This window comes from Onychomys torridus, chromosome 3, assembly GCF_903995425.1.
Source record: "Onychomys torridus chromosome 3, mOncTor1.1, whole genome shotgun sequence".
NCBI lineage: Eukaryota > Metazoa > Chordata > Mammalia > Rodentia > Cricetidae > Onychomys > Onychomys torridus.
Window position 1 is genome coordinate 24,542,055 of NC_050445.1, and position 27,062 is coordinate 24,569,116.

A 27,062-nucleotide genomic window follows, 5' to 3' on the forward strand; every position below is an offset into this window, starting at 1 on the left:
GCATTTCTTTTGATCCCTAGATAATGGGGTGATTTGTGTATGGTGATTTTCTTTTTATAAAACAAGTTACATGGTTTATACCCAATGAAAAGATGTTCTGTGAAAATCAAATAATTCCCACTGACATATCTACAGCTGGAGATTTAAAATTTCCCCACAGTTGCAAACTATAAGACATACATTAAAAATGCAAGAACCATTGGCCAGGCAGTGGTGGCGCACGCCTTTAATCCCAGCACTTGGGAGGCAAAGGCAGGTGGATCTCTGTGAGTTTGAGGCCAGCCTGGTCTACAGAGTGTGTTCCAAGAAAGGCGCAAAGCTATACAGAGAAACCCTGTCTCAAAACAAAACAAAACAAAACAAAAAATTCAAGATTCATATTAATTTCAGTTTTATAGAAAAGAACAGCTGAATTCATAAAGAGTCTTCAAATTTTGCGCTAAATTTAGCTGTATTGGTCTGAATGAGAAATTCCCTCTATAGGCTTAGGCATTTGAACATGTGGTCTCTTGTTGTGGGTACTGTTTGGGGGGGTTTGGGAGTACAGTGTTGCTGGAATAGGTATGTTGTTGGGGACAGGTCACTTCTACTTTGCTCTCTTGGCTTTTGTACTTATGTTAAAAGATGTGAGAGCTCTCAGCTTCTAGTTTCTGCTACCATGCCTGCTGCTTGCTACTATGCCCTCCCGTCATGATGGAGTCTCATCCCTCTAGAACCACAAGCCCAAATAAAATTTCTACTGTAAGTTGCCTCAGTCATACTTTTTTATCACAGCAGCACAAAAGTAACTAACACAATAGCCTTGACCTCCTCCCCACGAAAGATATCCATTAGCTATGTTTAAAAGTATTCATTTGTCTAGTGCTAATGCTGGAGGAAAAGCCCCCCGCCCCTATTTACCGAACAACACTGACTCCATTATGCTCATGCTTTGTCATTAGAAAGAAACATCCTCTGGATGCTTGTAATTGAGATTTGAATGGAAATCACATTACAGTTTCCAACTCAGACATCTAGTAATTCCAATACAGCAGAACACTTTGTAGAATCTCAGTGGAAGGGGGATTTGGTCTTAGAGTAAAGATGGCCCTGACTGGGCTCTTCTGATGTGGTGCAGCAGCTTGTGGGCTAGAGTTTTCTCTTGTAAAACACTCAAATTCATGCTTAATCAAAACACAGACTTGAAGCCCTCATTTTAGTATCATTAGGCTTTGAAATGATGCTACATATAGAGATGAAGACTTTCTTCCCTGAAATGGTAAAAATATATCAGGTTCAGCTTTTAGTTGGAAGCCTATGATGAAAAGAAGAGTTACTTACACTTGTGAAGCTCTTCTATGATTCACAGCAACTTTGTAAGCATCATTAGGACTCATCTGGTTAGTCACAGAGAGGCAGAGTGACTTGACTTAGAAACCCATTTGTGTAAACTGCAACTCTACTGCAGCTGGAAGATTAGAACCCAGACACTGAATTCTCTAAGATCTTTGCATTGTGTCAGTACAACGATTTTTTTCCTTTTAGAATGTGTTTCTGCTATTTCACAAAGGATGGACTGTTACCTCTCCCGTTGCTGATAGAAAATACCTAACAACAACCTAAGGAAGGATTAGTTTATTTCAGCTCATTGTTTGATGGCTCAGTTCATCATGGTGTACAATGCATGATATCACAGTGGCTCCAGCAATAGAATCAGAAGAGTAATGAGGCTCACACTGAAGTCAGGAAGCAGCGAGAAATGAATGCTGGGTTTTAGGGGGCTCCCCGCTTTTTACTCTTTTCATTCAGTCTGGGATTCCATCCATGGGAAGATGGTCCCCACATTCAAGAAATGTCTTCCCTCACTGATTAAACCTCTAGGAAATGCTCTCACTTATACCCAGAAGTGCATTTTCTAAGTAATTCAAAACCTTGTTGTGTTGAGAGTGAAAATTAAAATTAATTATCACACTTACCTAAAGACTTGAGCTAAGTGTACCCTTATCAAAGTAAATTATAGCTGGCCATTAAGTTTCTTGTTTGTTGCCTAGTGCTATGGGTGGAAGTGTGCCTCCCCTGTCTAAAATAACACACTGAAGTCCTACCCATAATGTGACTGCAAAAGGAGGGTGAACGGACATTGAGGAAAATAATTAAAGTAAATATATCATAAAGATGGGGTCCTGATCTAATAAAGTTGGTGTCAGAAGAGCAAGAGACACAGGAAACTTTTTTCCACATGTACAGAGGAAACACATCAAGAAGGTAGATGCTTGTCATCAGAAAGCTTGACCTTGTCAGAAATTAACATGAGACACATTATAACCTAAAGACATTCTAGTATTTAGAATGATAATGTTTTCTGTTATGTAAGCCATATAGAAATTTATGGCTTTTTTGAGAGTTTTTAGCAGATTATACGAATATTAAGTATTCTCAGAAAAGGAATTGGACCTGTCTTTCCTTAGACATCTTCAACAATCAGGTTAGTCTATTACAACATGTAGAAGGTCTCCACATGTTGAAATTATGAACTGCTGACATATAAAGTGGAATAATGTTATTAATAATAGAAAGTTAAGTTGTATATTTGTTTCAATGGTTTACAGTCAAGTCAATTAAAAGTTTGGTATTTAACAATTCCAGAATTCTGCTTATTGCATCAATTTAATATTTTAATTTGCAAAAAGGATAGTGGCCAGCATCATTTTCACTTTAGTTCATATTATTTGTCTATTCAGCAATTTCCTATACTTGTATTAGTTCTGGGTACATTTTCCAGGCACAAGAATGTCAAACACCACAATCACTATTATTGCTGTGATGATGTGCTGTGGGGTGTCTTTCTGTATGCTGTGAATATGGGTGGCTCTAATTTGGTAATAAATAAAGCTGTTTTGGCTTATGGCAAAAAGGTTTACAGCAAGGTGGGAAATCCAAGCAGAGATACAGGGAGAAGTGTGGAGTGGAAGAGACACAAGTCATTGCCCAAGGAGCAACAAGATGGCAGTAGACTGGTAATGCCACAGCCACATGGCAACATGTAGATGAATAGGAATTGGTTAATTTAACATGAAAGAGCTAGCTAGCAGGAAGCTTAAGCCATCAGCCATACAGTTTGTGATTAATACAGGCCTCTAAGTGATTATTATATAAGTGGTTACAGGACCGTGGGTGAAAGAGATTTGTCTGAACGGTGGGGTAAGGCAGGATAGAGAAACTCCCATCTACAATGATGACTAAGGGTGTTTGACTCTGTAACAAGGTCTTTGCAGGCACCATCTCATTGAATATATACAACAATGCCTTTTGGTTATTGTTTGGTTTTGTAATGCTGAGGAGGGAATCTGTGCATCATGCCCAGCACTTTACCAGTGAACTACAACCCCAGCCCCCAAACAATCTTTTGGCTTAAGCACTGACACTATCAACTTTTATAAATGAGGAAAGTGAGAACTGAAGAGATCACATCTCACTCAAAGACACATGGGCAGTGAAAAGCAGAGCTGGGCCTTAGGCAGATCCACGAGAGCCTACAATACAACTAGGACTCTGCTAGACAGCTGCCACTGTCATGACAAAGATGGAGGTGGATGGTAGGGAGACACCACAAGGATGGTGAAAGACACTGCGATGTAGACAGAAGAGATGGCCAGTGATGGAAGAGATGAGGGGAAGGCAGAAAAAGCTTCGTTGGGCTGAAAGGGAGAAATTAGAGGCCCAAACGGAAGTGCAGAGTGAAGTACAAGGAGGATCACTAAGCTATGTGAGGGTAGGACAAGGGGGTGATAGACTGGGCAACCTGTTGCCTGGCAGGGCTTCAGCCTAGATGTCTGTGGAGTCCAGGGGTACAGCATCCTGAGAAGAGAAAGAGTGAAGCTAGGCACACCCGGGTCTGCAGCTCACCTAAACCCTATCATCAGGTAGCAGACTTTTGTAATTTGTCAAAGGTCAGCTTTCTACAACTGACTCTCTTAGGAATGCTCCGTCTACCCAGTGATGGCCAAAAGAGGAACCAGCTCACACCAGTTTGTCACTGATGTCTGCTAATTAATTTAAGGGTTTTTGTTTTTGTTTTTGGACAGGGATGTTTCCTCCAGAGGAGGATTTGGAAAGGTCACATTGGAAATCTCATCATGATCAGGCCACAAAGGAGCCATTGGGCCTGGCTAGTCCTGGTGTCACTGTTCAATGAAGGCTGTCTGTACTACTAACTCTGCCATTAATGTATATTTAAATACATACCAAGTTGGAAAAAGTTGTGTTTGCAATATTTCCTTAATATGTTCTTATAATACATTTTATTATAGAATCATCTGACAGCTGGCACAGACTTTTAGCTTCTAGTGAGACTCAGATCTCATAGGAACACACAGTGTCCAAGTTTTCTTCCCAATTTTCAGCTTCTTGGGCCCTCTGGCTATATTGGTATCATATCTGCAATCATTTACTCTGAAATAAATCCTGGGACTCACTGGAGTATTAGATCTATTAGAGAGTTCTCTTTGTTTTATATAAATACATTCTGCCTGTTCCTAAAAAAGAGCAAAGTCATAGGCAAGGACCAGTTCAATATATATTTCCAGAGAAAGTGGGGAAAAATTACACAAAACTTTTAACTTCTATATTTAAATTGACTACCCAAAATCCTGTTCTACTTGAGCAAAGTCTTATTCAAAGCCTGAGTCTTGTTTCAAAGTAGGATGTATATTCTGGAAACTTACAGTGCTGTTAAGGAGATGAATAGGAAAGAAAAATGTGCTTCTTTGGTATGTGTACATATACTATACCGTTTTCCTCATCCATTTGAAACATGCTGTGCTAGCTAGTTTTAAGTGTCAGCTTGATACAACCCATAATTGTTTGAGGAGAGTGTTTCAGTGAAGGAACAGTTTAGATCAAGCTAGCCTGTAGGCATTTTTTTGGGGGGGATTGTATTAACTGTTGATTGATATACGAAGACTGAGCCCAGAGTGGGCAGTAATATTCTCTAGACAGAAAGCTATGAACTATAGAATACAGACAAAAGCCAGATGAAAGCAAGCAGGTAGCATTTGATTCTCCCGTCTCTTGACTAGAGACAATTTATCCTGCTATCTCAAGCTCCCATTTTTTTTGTTGTTGTTGTTGTTTTCCCTGCAACAATGGTACGTAATTTGGAATTGTGAGCCAAATAAACCCTTCCTCTCCTAAACTCCTGTTGATTTATCATGCAATAGAAATGAAAGTAGAACATGTGTTGACAGATTCCAAAAGAATTGGGGCAGGGTGTGTGTGTGTGTGTGTGTGTGTGTGTGTGTGTGTGTGAAAATAAATAAGCACCTAGGTGATCATATAGTGGAACTGTATATTCATCCATTTATCTATCATATATATATATATATATATATATATATATATATATATATATAGTATTTGAGTATTAAAACAAATGACAAGATGCTTCAAAGAAAAGGAATTAGAGCATGCCACTATACTGAGCTATTATTATATTTATCCAGCCTTAATTTAGGATAAAATTTTTTTAATTATAGACTGAAACTACATAAAATGAATTAGAAAAGACTTTCTTTTTTTGCATAGTTTTTTATTAAAAATATTTTTCTTTCAATTATATACCAACCCCTGTTCCCCTTCCCTCCTCTCCCCCACCCAGCCCACCTACCCTCACCCCACCCTCATCTTCTCCTTATAGAGGGTAAGACCTCCCTTAGATAGTCAACACAGGCTGCCATATCATGTTGTGGACAGACCTAGTCCCTTCCCCCTGAATTAAGGCTGAGTAAGGCATCACACCATGGGGAGTGTGTTCTAAAAAGTCAGTTTGTGTATTGCAATCAGAAAGTAGAGGAGGGTAGATCTCTTTGAGTTGGAGGCCATCCTGATCTACATAGTGAGTTTCTAGACCAGCCAAGCTATAGAGTGAGACTTTTTCTCAAAAACAAGCAAAAATAAATAAAAATAGTGAAGTGAAAGTCTAGATTTCCTTATCTATGACCACGGCAAAAATTAAAGATTGCACACTTCAAACCACAATATATTAAGAAACAAAAGATATTCTAACTATTTTTTTTACCATATGGTCGTTAAATGCAGGGCTATCTAAAGCAAATCCAGTCAAAACATTTACATGTTTTTACAGATTCAAGCAAGATTATAACTAACTAGATATCAATAAAATACAAGCTTAATAATGCCTATGACAAGTACTGAAAACATAAAATATAAATTTAAAATCATGAGCAGATATGTAACCACAAAATTTCAGCAACATATACAAAGGTACATTCATAAAAAAAAAAAGGAAATTATAACCCAGTTCATTCCTATAAATATTTTCTAACACCTCATATGAGCTAGTGCTTAGCAGTAAGTATCTGGGATGATGTGAAGATAAAATGCACACTTCCTTCATTTTCAAGATCATATCAATATAAAGTAGGGTGTGCCAAGTGCTGTAGAGACACTTAGGCAATATATGATGAACATAAAAAGGTATAGTCTTTCATTTTAGACTAATATGAATTCTACTAATTCCAGACCTTTGGGGTCAGCCTGACTATAGTCTGTAACACAATTTCCAAAGGGTCAAACAGCTGAACATTGGAATCAACAATATGCTGTGCTGTGCCTATAGCTCAAATTTTTAATAAACTGGAAATGGTACACAATTTTAATTCAAAATTAAATATAAACATGAGTTAATAAATATGAGAAGTAAAGTTTCTATATTAACTAACCTCCTAGTTAATATCTATTTAATAAGTATAAATTTAGGCAATAAATATCTAAATTTAAGAGATATAATATTCTCTTCCTATGTTATAAAAAAATATAGGTTTTTATGTTAGTATAGAAGACAACTCTAAATTTCACATTCTGTCTGGTTCTCTATTAAGCAAAAGGGGTAATAGACTAAATTGTGTCTCATCAGCAAATTTCCCTTTGCAATGTGGTATCTTATATTGTTAATTAATTTCCTAATTATGTTAGACTTAGGAGAAGGCAGGTAGAGGAAAGCAATGTTTAAAGTGTCATGTAGGAGGCTGTTTAAGATTATTTGCTGTTATTCCAGAGGCCCTGGGTTTGTTTCCCAGAACCCACATTGCAACTCACAAATGTCTACAACTCTAGTTCCAGGGGACTTGATATCCTCTTTTGATCTCTAGGCTCTAGGCACACATGTGGGACACTTACATACTAATACACAAAACACTCACGTATATAAATTAAAAATAAATAAATCTTTAAAAAAAAATTTAAAACCATAGAGAGTCCCTATAACTCAAGGTCTGTCATGTTGTGAGCTTTAGGTATTTAAGGCTGTAGTTAATGTTGTCATGTCCCTTCTAACCATTTTGGGAAGCCTTAACCTGTGTGATTTTTTTCTAGAGACCATCATCTCTGCAACTGTTTATGGACTTTCATTTGTTAGTACACGCTCCAAGAATCAGAATCATAATTGTCTTTACATTTCCTTTGCAGCCTGGTAACCAATAAACATTGGGTCAAGAGAAAGCCATCCCAGCTCCCTCACTTTCCCATTGAGAGAACTTGATCATCAAGATACCCTAAAGGACAGACACCACTGTGGCTTTCTGGAGGAAGACAGCACTCCGAGTCTCCTCTCTTGACAAGTCTGCAGAAACATCAGCTAAAGCATTTGATGTCATATGATAGAGAAAGATGGATGACTGAGAAGATGACCTTGGCAACATGGTGGTGTGAAACAACATAGTCTTGCCAGCATAATTAAATTCTCAATATAATTCTGACACACATGCCAACAAACTCAAAAGAGAAATGGAGATAAACCTGGCTCATGAAAGGGTTAAGGAGTTAAGCAGAGATGCTTGCAAAGGACTGAGACCCAGAAGGTCTATCTTTTATGAAGAGGGAAGACAGATGGGGTTACCTACCATGGGCTGTTCACAAGCCATGCCATTCAGGGCACAAAGTTTTCTTTACCTGCCTGGTGCTTGAGTCTCAAGCTGAAGAGAAAAATTCTCGTGAAGACAATTCCAAGAAACAGCAGATAAGAATGAGGACAACTGAGGCTCACATATTTGAATGCTTAGTCACCAGGGAGTGGCACTATTTGAAAAGATCGGAAGGATTTGGAGGTGTGGCCTTGTTGAAATAGGTTTGGTATTGTTGGAGGAAGTGTGTTGTTGAAGGTGGGCTTTGAGATTTCAAAACCCTATGCACAGAGTCTCACTGCCTATGGGTCGGCTATGGCTCCAGTGCTTGCTTGCATGCTGCCATTTTCCCTACTGTAATGATAATGTCCTAAACCTCTGAAATTGCTAGAAAACCTCCAATCAAATGTCTTTTCTTACAATAGTTGCCCTGGTTGATGGCATCTCATCATAGCATTAGAACAGTGACAAGAACAACCACAAAAGACAAACATTTTACAAATGAATCTCATGGGCACACACAAGATTGCTGAAATCCTCTCCATAGAAATACTAAAAAAAAGAAGAAAAAACAACAACACTATTTTTAGTTTTATTGTGAGTGGGGTCAAAAGAAAACACACAGCTCTTATCAGTAAAAGCACACTGGCCTTTAAAAAAGATCTATTTTATTATTTAGTGTATGTGCACGTGTGTGTGTGTGTGTGTGTGTGTGTGTGTGTGTGTGTGTGTACATGTACATATGTGGAAGAGCCCCAAGAAAAGAGACGGGAGCATTAGACATTGTAGAAGCCTATGCATGTCTTATAGTTTCATTTCATTATCACAATAACATTCTGGAAAAGTAGGATCATAAATAATCCCTCATTGTACAAAACAAAGGTGTAGAAAGATGAACTAGCTTGCCTAGAGAATAATAGCTATACTAGCAAGCAAACTGGAAGTCTGCCAGATAGTAGTGTTTGCCTCTCTCATGCTCTCAAGATCTCAAATAACCAAGGCGAGCCTCCCCCAATGTCTAGATGGTAGATGAAGCTGCCCTGAACTCCCGATTTTTTTTTTTTTTTTTTGCCTATATTCCCAGTTCCTGGGATTTTAGATTTTTACCACCATCCTTGGTTTTGATCTGCCCAAATTTATTGACTGATTGTGCATCAGTGTGTGTATATGTGTGTATGGTATATGTGCAATGCATGTGTTGATATATTTGGAGATCAGAGGAGGAGGGAAGGGAAAATGTCCTCCTCTATCCCTCTCCAATTCCTTTGAGGCAGAGTCTCTCTTTGAACCTGGAACTTGAATATTTTGGTGAGACCACGAGTTGGCAAATCACAGTGATTCCTCTTGTTTCTGCCTATCTCAGTGCTGAACATCCATTTTGTCCTGTGGGTGCTAGAATCTGAACCTTGGTCTTCATTCTTGGGCATCAAATATTCCTAACTCCTGAGTCATTGCCCCAGTTCCAATCTGTTCACCTTGAGATGCTGTGTTTCAACAGGGCATCTCAATGGAGGCTGACATTTTTTTGTGGGAAGTACTTTAATTTCAATGGGGGCAGCTAAAATAGGCCCTTTCAAAATATTGTCTATTCATACTTTACATTATAAATGTTCAGTTTCATGAGCCACAGGTACTAATGGTTGACTACACATGTGCTTCCTATGTTCCTTCCTCATCTTTTTTACAGCCCAATGGCCATCACTGGGGAGCAGTTCAGAAGAGACATTTCCTTCACAGTGCACCAAGCACACCTATCTGTCCTTGCTGCTCTGCGGCTTCATAGTAAAGTTGTGCTCCATGATGGGCCTCTATCTATGAGAGAGCTGTCTATCCAGAGCTATCTCTCCATCCTTCTCCTTTGAACACTTCCTTGTCTCTTCTTTGCATCAAGTGTGGCTTGCCTTGCTAGAGCAGCACTGTGGTTTTCTGTGATGGGTTGTCATCCTAACACTTCAATTCTAGCATACCCCTGTCACACTCAGTAAGACAAGCAATTCCTGAGTCCTCTGGGCAATACAATTAGTCTGTATGGCTTTCTTTAATGTATTTTCTGCTTTAAAAAAATTATCTGCCTCAAAGCAAACACACATCTGCCTATTTCATTGTGCTCTTGTAAGATCCATGTCTCATCCTTTGGAACCTGTGCCTTATCCTAGTCAGCAGACTTAGCCTCATTTTATGCTTTCTCATTCCTGATCCACAGTTTAGCCATGGAAATGTCTAGTTAATTTATAACTTTGTATATCTGTGACCATACATATCTACACATGCATATTTGTCTTATTAGAGTAGGAGAGCCTTGCCACCAAAGGTTATGATGATTTACTTGTTTAGCTTCTGGACAAAGACCAGACACATAGTAAATGCTCAATAAACATCTTCCCAGACATGTCCTTATTTCTTCCCTGAGAAGAGATGGCATTAAATTACAGATCCGTTTGTATGTTTTTTACTCTTTATCTTAAATTTGATTTGTGTTTTTTCTTTCTACTATTTCCTTTTTAATCTTTCCCATCTTAGTCAATTATCTGCTTGTTTTATGGACCTTGGACAAAGATACCAGAATAAAGTAACTGATTGAAACAGTTTCATTCATTTTTCCCTAGCTCTAGGTCTAAATCTCGGGTGAATATGCCCAGTTGCTTTTAACCTCCTGAAGAGAAAATGTATTAATACTTGCAGAAGGGTGGCATTCACTGCCCAGTGAATGCCCTGGTCTTTCCTTCCTTTGTCCTTAAAAATCATGCAGTGAAGGTGCTGACTGGGGGAATGAACATGCAATATACTGCCATGGTGCAAAGAAACAAAAACAAAAAACCAACAATTTATGTCATAGCATCATTTGAAGTCAGTCTGATCCTGATTTTATAGTTCTCAGAACTGAGTAAATGATGCCTTCACAGATGATCACCAAGAAGAGGAAATGAACCTCAGTTTCCCTTTTCAAAACTTTAGGAATTACAGTCAAAGACCAGTTTCTCTGAAAATATCTGTGTTATATTTCCTAACAAATTAAATCAGAGTGGTTAACTGCTTGACTAGTTGAAATGATTGACTTCACCCAAGAGAAAAAGCAAACACATTTTTTACTACCATACTCCTCAGAAAACCTGTTTAAAAATTCAAGTAATACTTTTATTTTAAAAAGAACTAAAAACAAATGTTATGTATATATTAAGATATATAATATATAATATATACATCATGTATGTACATCTATCTATCTGTCTGTCATATACCTACCTATCTATTATCTATCTATCATCTAGCTATCTTAATATTATCATCATCTCTTTGTAACAGTAATAATCTTTATCCTCTAATAAATCTACCAATCTATTCAGTGGACTTTGCAGAATGTCCCCAATGAAGCAAAAGATACATATTATGAATTAAAACATGTTTCTTTATACAAGGAAAAACATCTATGTTCTTATTTGTGCACTAGCTACACAAAACACATTATAAAATACACATTGATGACCACAGGGTGGCCCATAAAATGTTCGTCTCCCTGTATCGATGTAATCTATCACCATTATTAGAAAAAATCATTTCAGACAGCTCTTCTCTGCTTCCCATCCAAGTCCCCTCTGATCCCAATAAGTGATCTCAGAAATAATATCAAATTATTAGGTAGTGGAAGAAAAAGCTAGCACCATGTAGCAAGAGAACACAGGCCTTGGAGGCAGGTTGTTTTGGGTCCAGCTATGGCTCTGATAAAACAATAACAATTTTAATTTTCACTTAAACATCACAATCTGCCTTTTTGCATGTAGAACAGGTGCTGGAATGTCTGTCTCAGCTTTTCTGAGGAAACTGGCAGGGTTAGCTGTGTGTAGTGATTAGCACAGTCCTTATGGCAAAATAAAATTCCCAGCAAGTGTTGTCTCCTTCTCACTAATGGAAGGAAGAAATAATAACATCATTCAATGTGATGAATTGGAATAATAAGATAAAAATTACACAAGTGATGGCTAGCTCATTAGAATGAGAGATTAATGACTGGAATTAACATGGCTCTGGGCAAGGTTAGTCCTATGTAGAAAAGAAGCCCCCTGTGCCTTAAATTGAGGCTCAAATTTTACTTTCCAAAAATTTGTATTTGCTTTGTATTCAAATAGAAACCAGGAATAACAAATGTATAGGACATAAGAGCTCTCAAAATAGTAGATATTGGCAAGTCAAACATGAAAGGCCCAGGTCCTTGTGAGCACCTATGCACAGAGAATCAAGTTGGGAGGGAGGCTCACCTGGTATTCATTTTCTTTTCCCATGTTTACTGAGCTATAGTTGGAAAGCAAATAAATAATAGTTGCTCTACACACTGATTATTGATATGCAAATGGTAAACTATATACATAGACATAGTCAATACTTACAAGTTGGTGTCATTGGACACAGGGACATGCTCATATTCATATCCAATACTAAACCTCTACCACTGCTGAAAGTAGCCTTTTGTGCCTCTTTTTCTTTCCCTTTTCCTCCTCTGCCTTTCCTTTTGTGGTTAAAAACATTCAGGATGACATCCATGCTCCTAAAATATTTTAAAGTATGCACTATCTAATCAATAGCCATAGACTGAAGGTTTACATTCAGTTTTTAGATTTTAATCATCTTGAATATCTGTAACAATACTGATGGGACAGTCTCCTCCCTGTTCCTTGGTAATCACTTCCTTGTAGCTGAAGTTTTCTCTGGTCCTGTCCCAGCCCCACAGACCCCATAGCCACTTATAAAATAATCATTCAGAAGCTTATATTAATTAAAACTGCTCGGCCATTAGCTCAGGCCCACCACTGACTAGCTCTTACAATTAAACTCAGCCCATTTCTTTCAATCTATATGTTACCATGTGTTTGATGGCTTTACCTGTGTGTTGTTACATGCTGCTCCCTGGACAGCAGGCTGGAATCTACTGACTCAGCCTTTTACTTTCCAGAATTTTCCTTGTTTGTTTATCCTGCCTATATTTACTGCCTGGCTACTGGCCAATCAGAATTTTATTTATCAACCAATCAAAGCAACACCTTCACAGCATACAGAACATCCCACAGCACTTCCTCTCTTACATTCCTAGATCACTAGCTATGTTAGATGTGTACTTTTAGAGACATTTTGAGACAATTGTGGTTGTTGCCCATTTGTTGTCCCTTGTTAATTGAAAATTTCTGCCATAAGAAATTCTATGCTAAGTGCTCACTCATCAGGAATAAATTAGTTTTCATGCATTTATAAACTGAAAAAATATGAGGACCAACCATTTTCTTACTGAACAGTGAAGGTCACAGAGGCCTGAAGAAGCTGCCTGTTTTGCTAAGCTAATGAAGTTGGTTCTGACATTCATAAGACAGGGGTAGAAGAATGCTCATTTTCAGCCATGTTAGTACCATATCCATCTTAGTTTTCTCTTGCTGTGAAGAGACACCATGACCTTGGCAACCTTTATAAAGAAAGCACTTAACTGGGGTGGCTTGCTTATAGTTTCACAGGTTTAGTCCATTATCATTAGACAGGCAGCATGGTGGTATGCCGGTAGACATGGTGCTGGAACTGATAGTACTACATATTGTAGACAACAGGAAGTTGACTGGCAGTCACACTGAGGGAAGCTTGAGCAAAAGAGACCTCAAAGCCCGTCCCCACAGTGACACACTTCCTCCAACAAGGCCACACCTCCTAATAGTGCCACTCCCTTTGGGAGCCATTTTCTTTCAAACCACCACAATACTTTAGGTGCTGGCTCACTGGAAAACTTTGATCTGAAACTGAAAATCAATTCAGCATATGTGCTCTATTCCTTTGAGGTAGCTATTATTGAAGGAAATGAAGAGTGTGTTCACAGGTAACATGAGAGATGGCCTTGCTTCTCCCTTGTTGAATTGTCAGAACCAAAGTTGCAATTACACCTGGCCTCCAGAGAAGAAGAGGGAGCTTGTCCCCATGGTGATCTGCTTCTGTTTGCTCCCTATCCAGAGCGGGATTTAGTACAGAAGTTCTTGAGGCAATTTTGATCATGAACAATTTCTGAAGAATTAAGAATACAGGTGCAAGAAATGTATTTAATCATGCATGCTTTGGTTCCTTAAATGAACAGAGTATTGATTCCTCCAACAAGGGATTTGGGGAAAAAGAAAGAAAAAAGAAAAAAGTGACTGATTGCACCTCAATAGTTTCTTTGGATTTGATTTTAGTACCATCAAGACACATCTTTAATTGCATGGTTTTAACAGTTCAAATGACTCTTGTTTTCAAGCATGGAAAAGATAATAAGTCTCCAAAATTTTCATCATAAATCAATATTGCACTGGGTTTATATATGTAGTTTTACAATGGAAGAGAAGCTATGAAGGGGCAAGCATCCCAACACTGTGTCTTTCTGCATCCTATGGGCAATCTGGGAAGATAAGATCAGTGGCATCGCCTTTGACTTGATTAGGTTCTTTTTCTACGAATCTTGGTATATATGCTGCTTGTGCTTGTGATGCAAGGAAAATGTTGCTACCAGAGAAAGCACAAGATCATTCCTTCATTCCTCTAATTACATTTGTTCTGACATTTCACCTTTCCAACAATTTCATAATGGTGGCATAGAGTTTGACAGTTTTTTTTTTGTTCATTCTGCCTTTTCCCCTTATACTGTTTCTATCTATATTTTCTTTAAAATGTAAGACTAATATTTTTATTCTACAATTTGAAATATAATGTGGGGAGTAGTGATCAAGTTCAGCATAGTTATCTAAAAGCATTAGAAAATTAATGTTCTGATTATATTATGTACAAGTTGTGAGTAAATCCTATTGTGGATTCTGAAAACCATCATTTTCAGTCCCACTGGAGTTTTCTGAAGAAAGAGTTTAGCTAGTCCTGTTATTCTCCACAGAGGTCAAGTCCTGCTGTCAGTTAAGGAGGTTGCATGGATTGGCTTGCAATGGCAGAGACAGAAGCCAGATGTGACATTGAAAGATAGAATATGAAGCTGAGAGACTGAGAACAGTGTCTTTTCATTGCCACATGGTCACATGACCTGCCTCAGCTGACCCACATAGCCTTTGTGTCTCATTCCATGCCATTCTTATGATTTCTGCAAGAGCCCATTGAAGCCTCAGCAATAAGAGGCCATACTGAACAGCCATTGCTAGAGTGTCTTCATAAAAACCAGACGGTGGTACTCAGGCTTTGAACTGGTGTCCAGAGGCCAGTTTTAAAACACATTTTGTATAAAATTAAACATTTGGGAGTTCTGGTAGGCCTTCTCCTAAAGAAATTCCTGAATGGTCTGAACTAGGTGATTTGGAGGACTGTGGGACACATTGAAATGTTACTGTTGCATCATTTTCTCTTTACCAATAATACTTATAAATATCTCAAACCGCATCTGGAATAACAAGAGGAAATGAAAGCATTAAATAAGCAGTAAATGAAATGAACAAAACTGCAGGGCAGAGACCAGAGACAAGACACAAAAAGTATCCCCTGGAAGCTGGGAAAAACCCTCAAAAACAGACTAAAAGAATAACTCATTTTCAAGTATTGAATACTGAGCAAGGTGAAATGAAATGGACCAATATACTTGTGATATGAGAAGCTGATGGTATGTAAAAATGGTTACCATTAGCAATGATGACAGATGTAGCGTGTTCTATTTAATATATATATTTATCAGTAGATTTTGTAAAGAAAAGAGACAAAGTCTATCATTCCAGGGTAAAAAAAAAGTCTGTCTACAAAGGATCATTGGGCAAGGTTGAGCCCAGTGCTCTTTATATGAGCAACAAAAGCATAGCTGCACATCCCTGGGTCTTATTTCCATTTTTATTAAATTTCTTCTTTGCCCCAAACCTTTGAATTTCTTTAGGATTGTCCTTATTTCATTTCAGCTCTGTGAATCAATGCTAATTTGGCTGTCTGGGTGCGATGACACATGCTGTTTTTCATCTTCCCTAGCCTGTTTTCTGACTGGAATGTTTTGAGATATCTGTGCATAGTTGAATCTCCTTGATCCGATTTATTATAAAATATGTCTGACTTAAATAAAAATACAAGGAGGTTTCCTTTTCACAGCATTGAGGAGAGACAACTAGACTATCTGGGGGAGATTTGATATCCACTACTAGCCATTTGCTGTTTATAGGTTTCAAAGTTACTTCATTTTAAAACTAGAAAGTTTCCTTATCTGTCACATGAAGAGATTGCAGCTGATAATCATGGTGGTCCCCCCAGAGCTAGCAATTTTACTCTTTGAGATAAAAATCAATATCAGCTTGTCAGTCTTTTTTGACAGTACCAAAAAAAAAAAAATAGTCAGGCACCCATGGCATTATTTAGAGGACAGTGGAGTTTTAAACTTGCATGAGATATTACAGTGATTCTTTCCTCCTTTATGTTAATATTTGGGGGAAATTACTCCCAGTGAGATGAAATGACCTATAACGCAACCATACAGCAGGAGATATGGCTATTTTCTAAACTGCATACTTATAAAGAGTTCCCCGAGTTTCTGGAGAATTTAAAGATTTAAACAATAACAGTGTTTGATCAATATCATAATTGTATTCTAGAGTTTGGAGGGCACTATAGAGTGGGGGCAGTGGTCCACAGCCCATCTCTAATTTCAATCCAGGCCAATCAAGTCTAGAAGTAGTAAATGAGAAATTCCAGAAACAATTCATAACCATCAAATTGTACATCAACTGGCCTGAGTAATGTGATGAAATCCTATGCCTATCTTACTCCATAACATTCACATTTGAATAATCCCCCCCCCCAGAGTTTCTGTGCTGTATGTGTTACCTGCTGGTTGGTCACTGAGAAGCAGCAATCTCAGTTAACAGATGAACTGTTGTGGTACTGCAGCATGTGGATCCAAGTCACTTTTATTTTAGCTAATATGGCTTAAGGCACAAAGTATTGATTCAAAGGAATCCCCAGACACAAAACACAGAAGGGAAGATTCACTGTGGTGCTGTCTGGCAGTGCTGCAGGGTGGTGAGAGAAAAGCACAGTCTAGGCACAGCTTGGTACTTCCTGTGGTTTTCAGCATCCACTGGATATTTTAAAATATATCCCCTGAGGATGAGAGGAAATGCTGCATAATGTTCACAAATCTAGATGACAGGTTATTAGAATGAACACTGTACAAAGTTGACAACCACAGAAAATGCTTCTCCTCTGATATATCTGTTGATGAAACCCGACGAAGGAGTGTGATAGCTGCTTTCTACCCTGCACTCTGCAGTGGTCACATCCTAGGCATGTACCTTGAGGAAGGCTTTAAAAAATTCATGTGCCTTCCAAGAAATTATCAGCTACATAAATCAAGTAAGCCACCCTCAACACTGATTTATGCAATGGCTTGCTGATGACATTTTAAGTACTGCTGTAAAAGCATATTGTGGTTAATTTAAAATGTAATTAATGTAAGATTAATTGCTGGTGCAGAAACTGGAACATGCTACTGACAAATGAAATGAGAAGAGTGGTGGTCTGCATGGAATCTATAGCCAAAGAGCAAGGATTGGCAAGGCTTTGTCTCTCCATAGGTAGCAGCTGATTCTTAGATCTGCTTAGGAATTGGAAAGGGAATTCATCATCAGACTCGGCAAAAATCTGTCTAAAACCTCCATCTACATTTGTTTCCATTACAGTCACACTGGTTGGTATTTTGTGCTACATCTGAATAAATGTGTGGACAGAAAGATGTATCTTATCTAGAACTGGGATTCCCATTTTATGTCCAAAGTTTAGCAAGCTGGAAACAAACTGGCTGGCTTGAGAAAACACTGTTCTAGAACTCAATGACTCTGACAATGATAGACATTCAGAGATTACAGCAGTTAGATTTAACATTATTTCTCCCCAACACAACCATATAAGCAAGACAGCATGAGTCTTAATTAACATCTAAAATTCATGTTTGACTTCTTACATGTTTTCCTGCATGATCCATTGGGGCAAAGAAAAGGGGGAAGAGAAGTGGAAAAAAAAAAACAATCTGTAAATGTTTATGTAAGCAAAGTATATAGGAATTGTCTAGAAACATATGAAGTAAACATCAATTTTATTAAAATAGAAGAACCTCATGGTCCTTCTGAGCAGAGAATACATTCCACAGGACCAATATTAGCCTGGAAGATGCTAAGGAGTCCTGCACCACAGGGCAGGAAGAAAAAGGCAAACACCACAGACCTCATCACAATTTTCCAAGGCTAACTCCTTTAGATTAACTGAACTTTTACCATTTTTCACTTTGGAAAAAAGTAAATGGGATTTAAAATGACTGAAAACTAAACTCTAAACATACATGTCTTTATTGGGTTAACTGATTTCAAACCTAAGACAACAAAGAATATTTTAAAAATTTGAGATAAGTATTACCAATAAAATGGGAATAAATAGGTAAAACCACAAAACAAATCAAAGGTATATATTAGTATCAATGCAATTACAGATTAGCTATAATTGTCCCCCATTCCCTAGGCTTCTAGGTAATGTAGAAACCACCCACCTGATTGATGTTCCTACCAGAAAGCATCTAAAGGAAATACCAATCATAGAGAAATCACTAAATATGTACTTTTGGTATTGTTATATTAATCAACAAATCCAGATATTTGGCAATTACTGAGAGCTGCTGCCATAAGCAAGGTGGCTTACACCATAAGCTTTGGGTATCAATGCCATAACTCACAGACTATGTGCCAGTATTCAGTGTTCTTCTGTTTGCCATGAAGACCCCATGGCCCGGAATGAAACTTATAGAAGGCAGGTTCTGAAACATGGTGCCTCCATGAATCAAAATGTCCTTTTGTTTCATGTGGTCCCACATTTCAGGGCTATTAGCTTGTTTGGTAATCCCCAGCAAAACAGGATGAAAGAATGTGGAAATGCTATGCATGTTACATTCATTAACCTTTCTCAGGGTCTGTTGTTGCTTTCTAGAAATTATTTTTAGATGAATTTGTCTCCTGTGGACCTAATAGTCTTATGGTTAGTAGATGTTTCTAGTTTGCTTTATGTATGGGGCTGTGCTGTCTACCCTTTTAATCTCAGAATAAAACTGAGAGTGATCAATACATGGACAAGTTTAAAAGAACATACATGTCATTTGACATCTCGAGTCTTAGACTTGACCAAATAGATAAATCTTCAGGAAGTGTGATGATGTATTCTGAGAAAAAGAGAAGACCGTTATTAGTCAAGTTTAGATGATAAATATGAAAAATGGAGGAGTGTCCGTCCGTCTTAGTTAAAATGCACAACGTGGGTGTGTTAGAAAGTGGGAAGGTATTAACTGTAACATGGATGATGGGATTACAGGAAGGAATACATCTTCAATTGTAGCAGTTGTTAAAAATGTGGAAAATAAAATCAGTGAGGAGAAACCTAAAGAGGTGAGGGTTTCAATCGCACAGCAGGTGTTGGGAGTTCAAAAATACGGGAACATAGGGCGCCATTCCAGTGGCTGGAAGAGGGCTGCTGGGGAGTTAAAGGAGCTTCAGTATTTCACTGCAGTTTTCAACAGTACACAAATAGCAAGCAGATCCAATTCGGTTTCCAATGGGCTAAACTTTCTGTCCTCAGTGAGATAATTTGTGATTGTAAGTGACAGGTTTTATCAAACTAAACTGTGATCCAGTTACAAACACCTGAGTTCTGCCCTCATGGTTCCTGCAGTTTTTACTGTAGGTACAATCACTGGAGATTGCTGGGTAATTTATAGACAGTAAGAGGCCTATGTACAGAAGCCAAACACTCACACTCTGCCAAACTGTCATGTAAAGTTATAATTGATCATCAGACAGATTAGAATAATTCTAATTAATCTGGAGTCAGAATTTACTCCTGTTTGAAGGGCCATTGTTTTCTGGAGTTATGTCTAGCAAAACCTAGAAGGTTCTGCAAGTGCAATGAATGTGTTTGATGTGAGGGACCCTCTTTAGGCTTGTCTGAAAAGGTGGCAGAGACTCGGGAACAAAGTAGGTACAGACTCCCAAGCATCCAGATTTCTACAAACAACTGGCTCAGTGAAGGAGTCATGGAGAACTTGAGGTCAAATGAAGGCAGCAAAGGCCACATGCACCTTTGCATCATCCTTAACTGTCTCTTTTAGTAAAAATGTGCCTTTAAGACTCCTTCAAATGGTTGGAGAGATGGCTCAGTGGTTAAGAACACTGGCTGTTCTTCCAGAAGACCTGGGTTCAATTCCCAGCACCCACATGGCAGCTCACACCTGTCTGTAACTCCAGTTCCAGGGTTTCTGACACTTTCAAACAGACATCATACATGCAGATAAAACACCAATGAACATAAAATAAAAATAAATTATGGGGTTGGGGATTTAGTTCAGGGGTAGAGCACTTGCCTAGCAAGGACAAGGCCCTGGGTTCAGTCCTCAGCTCTGGCAATAAATAAATAAATAAATTATATATATATATAAAGACTCCTCCCAAATATTAGTATCTCTCTGCCTATTATGCCTTTTTTTCCTTCTAAAACAATGTTCATATTATGGAGTTTTTTAACAGCTTTTTCCTTTACTAATATTTAAGGGAACACTATTAAAGTATGTATGTATTGATGTGGTGGTGAGACCAAAGCTTCTGAGGCAGAGCCAGACAGTATTACTGAATGCTGGAAGCTGACACTTGTTTACAAGTGTATGTGCCTGTAATTAGATGGTGGTGTTATTATATTGGGTTCCAGAGGTGCTGACTTATTTGTAAGCTTAGCATTTATATTTCGAAACAACTGTGAAATTTGTCTCCCGTTAACTTTATATTCCAGGTCTGTGCAGTCGTAAACTACTCACATCGTTCTCCAACCATTTGTCTAGAACCTGGGGTAGGAAATTGGGAAATGAAATTTTGATATTAAAAGAGTCACTACAACAGGTGTCTCAAAATAATCCCAATGTCCACTTTTTAAAATAACTGTCCAGGGACTGAAATACAGTTTGAATCTTGATTTTTATAATAAAATAATTTTATATGAAAATTAAAAATATGAATAAAATTAAGACAGCTGAGAGGGTAAACATCTCAGAATGTACAGAATATTTTGTCACAAACTACATCACAAATTAGGAAGCCAATAACCAACCTGATGAGTATCTCTATTTTAAAAAACTAAATTACCATTATTTACTGTTGATTGATTGATTGTGTGCGTGTGTGTGTGCTACAGCTCATACATGGAGGTTAGTAGACAACTTGGGGAAATGAATTGTTTCCTATTACCCGGTGGGTCCTGGGAATTGAATTCTGGTCATCAGGCTTGACAGCAAGAGCCTTTGTCTCGTGAACTCTCTCTCCTGCCCAGTGTCTCCATTTTTAAAAACAGCTAAATGAATAGCTGCCTTTGTGGTATACATTAATGCAAATTACTGTTGAAGCCAGGGTATAGTGATGCTCTGTATAGCTTTGCATTTATCTATATATAATTTGAAGTAGTATTCTATGGATAGTAGAGTTGTCCCTTCATGTTCAAAATAAAATAACCTCACATAGCATGTTTAATTATAATTAAGTGTGTAAACATGAACATTCATAACCAGGCTAGTTAAAAGCAGGCTATGAATTTATTCTTATTTTCAAAGACCTTCTGGTTTAGCTAAGAGAGACAAAGTACAATTATCTATGTGTAATTGGCACTGCTATGGAAATACAAATGGCAAGAGGGAAATTACACTATCTGAGTCACTTCGCATTGCTTTTGAGAGACATTCACAAAGAAATGTACGGCTGCATTTAACCTCTCCAGTAAGACTGTCATCTACAACTCCACCGTGTTTCAAATCACCCAGAAGACACACTTTTGGACCTGCCTGTAAGGATGTTTCCCATAAGATTAGCTGATAGGTAGAGCTCCATTCTCAAAGTGAGCAAGTGCCAATTGGAAGATACAAAGAGGTCTGGGGACAAAGAAAATCACCTTTGCTTCTTTCTTCCAAGTGAGTATGTCTTCTGCTGCCATCAGTTTTCAGCTTTTTCAGTCTTCTGATATGTGCTCAATACCAGGGGCTCTCCAGGGAACTTTCAGCTGTTCAGTTTCAGATTGGGACTGCTAAGATAGCCAACTTCATAGACTGAATAGCTACTGGGTTCTTGCCTCTTGAACGTGCAGTACAGTTGCTAGACTGCCAGCCCCTTTTGCATAAGCCAATCTAATAAATATCCTTTTATCATTCTCTCTCTCTCTCTCTCTCTCTCTCTCTCTCTCTCTCTCTCTCTCTCCTCTCCTCTCTCCTTTCCTCTCTCCTCTCTTCTCTCCTACCTCCTCTTCTTCTTCTTTCCTCCCTCCCTCCCTCTCTCCCTCTCCCTCCCTTTCTTCTGCTTCTCTAGAGAATTCTGCCTAATGCAAAGACCTCATAACTAACTCTCCAGAGAAACATTCTAATTTGAACCTAATTTAAGTTCAATGCAGCTTAGTCTAAGTTTTAAATTAGAAGAAATATAATCCCAAGGAACAGCATGAGCTATGGATTCAGACAGATCTGCCATTTTACTTAGCTATATTCAGCTGCCAAATTTGGTTTCCATGTTCACAAGATATTACTTAATATGAAGCCAAATTAGAAAGACACATGAAAGTAGGCAAAGATACCCCAGGGACCAGATGGAGCATTGCTCTACCAACCTCCTACTAGAACTAATGATTAGTGAGGGCTGTATCAAGTCCTGCCTGCTGCATGTCTGGGACTCATGCAGAGCTGATCTGCTGCAAACCAGAGTGGACCTTCCCTGGCTTTCAGTCACTGCAACTTCCACTGTTCTAAAAATATGGCATATAAAATGGAGCTGTACAGACCTTTAAATACCAACACAGTAGCTAAATAAAAGGTGAATGATTTTCCTTCTTAGAAATAAAAAAGCTCATTTTGCCTGGATTTGGCAATAAGATCTAAGAATTCTGCTGATACGGATGTCAAAATATTTCTCAAAGACACAGGAGGGCTCTTACGAATTTGCCAAACTTGTAGCTTCGATCACCTTACTTTATTAGAGAAGGAAAAAGAACAAATGCAGTTATAGCAATTACTGCTTAAAGTAAATGCAATTTAACACAGGAAGGGAGTCTTTTTAGTAGATGATGTTGGAGCAATTTATAGGCAATATTCTTTATAATGAACCTTGATCTAAATGGCACCGCCTTATCTACACATCAGCTTAGAGTGAGCATAAAATTGAGTATTTGTTTCATGAAACTACAACAATTCAGCAGAAAAATATAAGAAAAATATTTTGAAGTTGTAACAATTGAAAAGCTCTTAATATAAAGCTCTTAAATGTAAGCTGATGAAGTTATTAAATATGACTTCATTAAAATGGTAGTTGTATTTCTTTACTTTTACTTTGTGAAAATCCTGTTTAGAATGAAATAACAGCAAAAACTGGCAGAAGATACTTGTACATACTAGTCAAAAGAGAGGAACATGTAACAGATAAATAATGCTCAAGTATCAGTGTGAAAAAGTAACCAATATTAGGAAATAGGAAAGAGATACAAAGAAAAAGCCAAGAGTTAACAGATGACATATATAAGCATGTGAAAAGATGCTTGGCATCTTTAATTGATAGAAATATTAAAATAGTAGTTAAATACTACTACTAACTACAAATTCATTAACATGAAATCCATGACAACACCAAATACTAGAGACAACAGAGAAACAGGAAGACTCTCAAATTGTTGCTGGGGATACAAAATGGTGTGTATTCACTATCGAAAAGGATTTGAGATTCTTTGAAAACAAAAGAAACCTAGACTAACCACATCATTCAGAAATCATATTTCTGGGCATTTGTTCTATTAAAATGAAATGCCTTATCAAGCAGAAATTGATAGACAGATGTTCATAGCATTTTCACTCAGAGTAGCCAAAACAATCAACGAACCACATGTCCTTCAATGGATGAGTGGTTAAGCAAATTGACATACTCTATGGAATAGTACTCAGAATAAGCAGGAAGAGGTGTACACAAAACAACTTGGATAAGCAACAGTAGAATTATACTGAGTAGGGAAAAACAGTATCAAAAGGACATATATACTGCAGGATTCCATAAGCAAACACATCATTGGTGGGAGTTCACCATTATAGAAGTGGAGAGCACATTTGTAGTGGCCTCAACTTAGAGATGAGGGAGTATATACAACCATCGATGAGTTGCCAAAAGGAATCTTGTTGCTATAATACAGTTAGATATCTTGCTTGTGGTGGTGGCTGCATAAGGCCATGCATTTGGCAAGATATCTTCCTGTACAAAGGTAGATACCTACACCTGCACAACTGGGGATGAATGGTTTGCTGTTGCTGAAATATGAGTAAGCTCTCTTTATCATGGTATCTCCTTCATTGCTTTCTCCCTCCTTCCCTGGTACAGCTCAACCATCCCATTCCCTTATGCTCTCATCCCCTAGCCCCTACCCTCCATTGCCCAATATCATGGGGATAGAGAGAAACCCTGTGCTAGGGAAGTTGCCAAGAATCCCTAATGATGACCTCAGCCTGGATAGCAATAGTGGAGAGGGTGCCTGAACTGAACTGGCTTGCCCCAGAGATCAGACCAGTGAATACCCTGTCATCACAGAGATTTTCTCCAGTGACTGATGGAAGCAGATGCAGAGATCCACAGCCAAACACCAGGCAGAGCTCCAGGAGTCCACTCAAAGAGAGACAAGAGGGATTCTTTGAGCAATTGCATCAGGATCATGATGGGGAAATGTGCAGGGATGACCAAACCAAACTAGAGGGAACTCAGGAAAGTTGGATCAATGACTGTGGAGCCTACATGAGACTAGACTAGGCCCTCTGCATGGCAAGACAGTTGTGTAGCTTGATCTGCTTGGGAGGCCCCCTGAAGGTAGGATCAGAATCCATCTCTAGTGCATGAGTGGGCTTTGTGGAGCCCACTATCTAAGATGGGACACCTCCTATGCAGCCTTGAGGCAGGGAGAAGGGCTTGGACTTGTTTCTATTGGATGTGCCTCCCCATGGGAGGCCTTGCCTTCTTGTGAGTGGTAGTGGGGGGAGGGTTGGGAGGGGGAGGCTGGGGGCTAGGGGTAGGAAATAGGGTGATCTTTGATTGGTATGTGAAAAGAATGAAAAAAATTTCTTAATTAAAAAAAAAAAAAAGAAATATGAGTAAGCTCCATAGCTTGTGCTAATCATTTCTAAAAAGTTCGAATCTCCCCTGTCAAAAACCTTGTTTTTTACTTAACTCAAAAGACTCCGAAGAAAGCATTACATTTCACAAACTTCTAGCCTGGCAAATATAACTCTCTCCCTTTGTTCCTCAGTCTCCTCACAGTGGCTCCCCTCTCTTGCAAACCTTCAGAAAACAAAGTCAACACACACACAGAGCTCTGCTCCTCCTTCCCTTCCTTGTCACAAACACATTGTCCTTTGTCTGGACTGAGTCCTAACCCCTTTCTTCTGCAGGGTTTCCAAAACTCTAGTCAGCTTTGTGTCTGCAGACCACTTCAGTCTCTTTAATAGTTTATCTTTTCCCTGTCATAGCAAAAGACATTTAAAAAAGAGAAAACAAACAAACAAACAAATTCTTCTAGGAACTCAATGTGCAAACAAAAAAGTCTGTCATGCAGTGGCCTGGGTGAGGGAGAGATATACCCTTCCCCCACCACCCTGCTGCAGGTGGGAGAGCTGGCCTCAGGAGCCTGCATGCATGTGAGAGAGTGGTAGAGCTGGTCCTGCACCTCATAGGCTGCAGTACTTGGGAGAGCTGACCCTGTACCTAGCCTGAACATCATAGTAGAGCTGACCCTGTTGGCAGGGGTTAAGCTGAGCCGGCCTTGAGGGCCTGAGAGTTGGAGAACTGGCCCTGCCCCACTTGTTTGCCATGTGGTGGCATGGGCAAGGGAAAGATTTCCTCCTCCAACCCCACTTGCCACCTGCGGCAGGTGGGAGAGCTGGCCTCTGGGGTATGAAAGCCAGAGAACTAGCCCTGCCCCTCATCAGCTGCAGCACTCTAGAGAAAGGGCCCTGTACCTCGCCTGGGCAAAATAGTGGAGCTGGCCCTGGTGGTGTGGGTGTGGGTAAGGAAATTGGCCCTGCCCCTTGCTGCCTGCTGCACTGGATGAGCTAGCTGGGGCAGTGCTGGAGAACTGACCCTATGGAGAACTCAGTGGTGAGATAGTGGGAGAGCTGGTGGGCTGACTGACCCAGCTACCATCCAGGCTCAGAACCAGGGCTATGAGTTGGTCCACCTCATCAATGAACTACTGGAGCATTTAAAAGGCCCCATACTCCAGATCCAAAGCTGCAGGATCTCCATGACACAGGGCAACAAGAGGATATCTAAGAGGAGTCTCAGTAAGGGTCCAGTATTCAGGGTGTAGCAGAAACCAGTGGGCTCAAACCAAATCCATGACTCATTGCAATGAACACTTACAAGTGAAGATGTATGGATTAAAGGTTATACTGTGTGACTCTGTCACACTCACTACAGCTCCCACAATGAGATTGTCTTCTTTTGAATTTTGTTTTACTTTTATTTATTTATTTATTTTGGTGAGGGTGGTTGCAAGGGCAGAGGACAGATATGAAGAGAAAGGGAGATGAATGGGATTGGGATGCATTATTTGAAACCCACAAAGAATCAATGAAAAGTTAAAAAAAAAAAAAAGATGGGTGAAAAGAAGCAGCAGCACTGAGGAGGAAGTACTGCTTGGAGCCTTTTATTTTCAGATAGGGCTAGATACCCAGCTCTCACTGTGAAGGTTCTGGGTTCCCTGTATGCTGTACAATCAGGTTTAAAAAAATAGCATCTAACAAAGGAAGCAATTGCCACACAGAATGGTGGCCATGCTCTGAAATTTAAAAGTCCACAAACAATCGTCAATAAGCATCTAATGCATTCTTGATGTTTTGCTCATGCCATGAAACATGCCAAAATAAGATAAAACCAAATAAAATTATAGAACATAAGTGAACACATGGGAAGAGACTTGATGTTTCTAGTTATTAGGAAAATGCTAAGCAACTCTGTGGCATGAAACCGCTAAATGCCTATTAGAATGAGTAAGATCCTGAGTGACCAGAGTCCTCACTCCTGCTGGTGCACACACAACATGCTGCAGGCACTGCAAAAACCAGCTTCACATACTGTTGAACATCCACTTAGCAGCAAACTCAGACCC

General features: G+C 38.9%; 1 protein-coding gene across 1 annotated transcript in view; it reads right to left on the reverse strand.

The window, feature by feature from the left end:
* Cntnap2 (contactin associated protein 2) overlaps positions 1–27,062 on the reverse strand; it is a 2,080,708-nt gene that overhangs the window by 645,526 nt on the left and 1,408,120 nt on the right. The gene's annotated exons all lie outside the window — the stretch shown is intronic.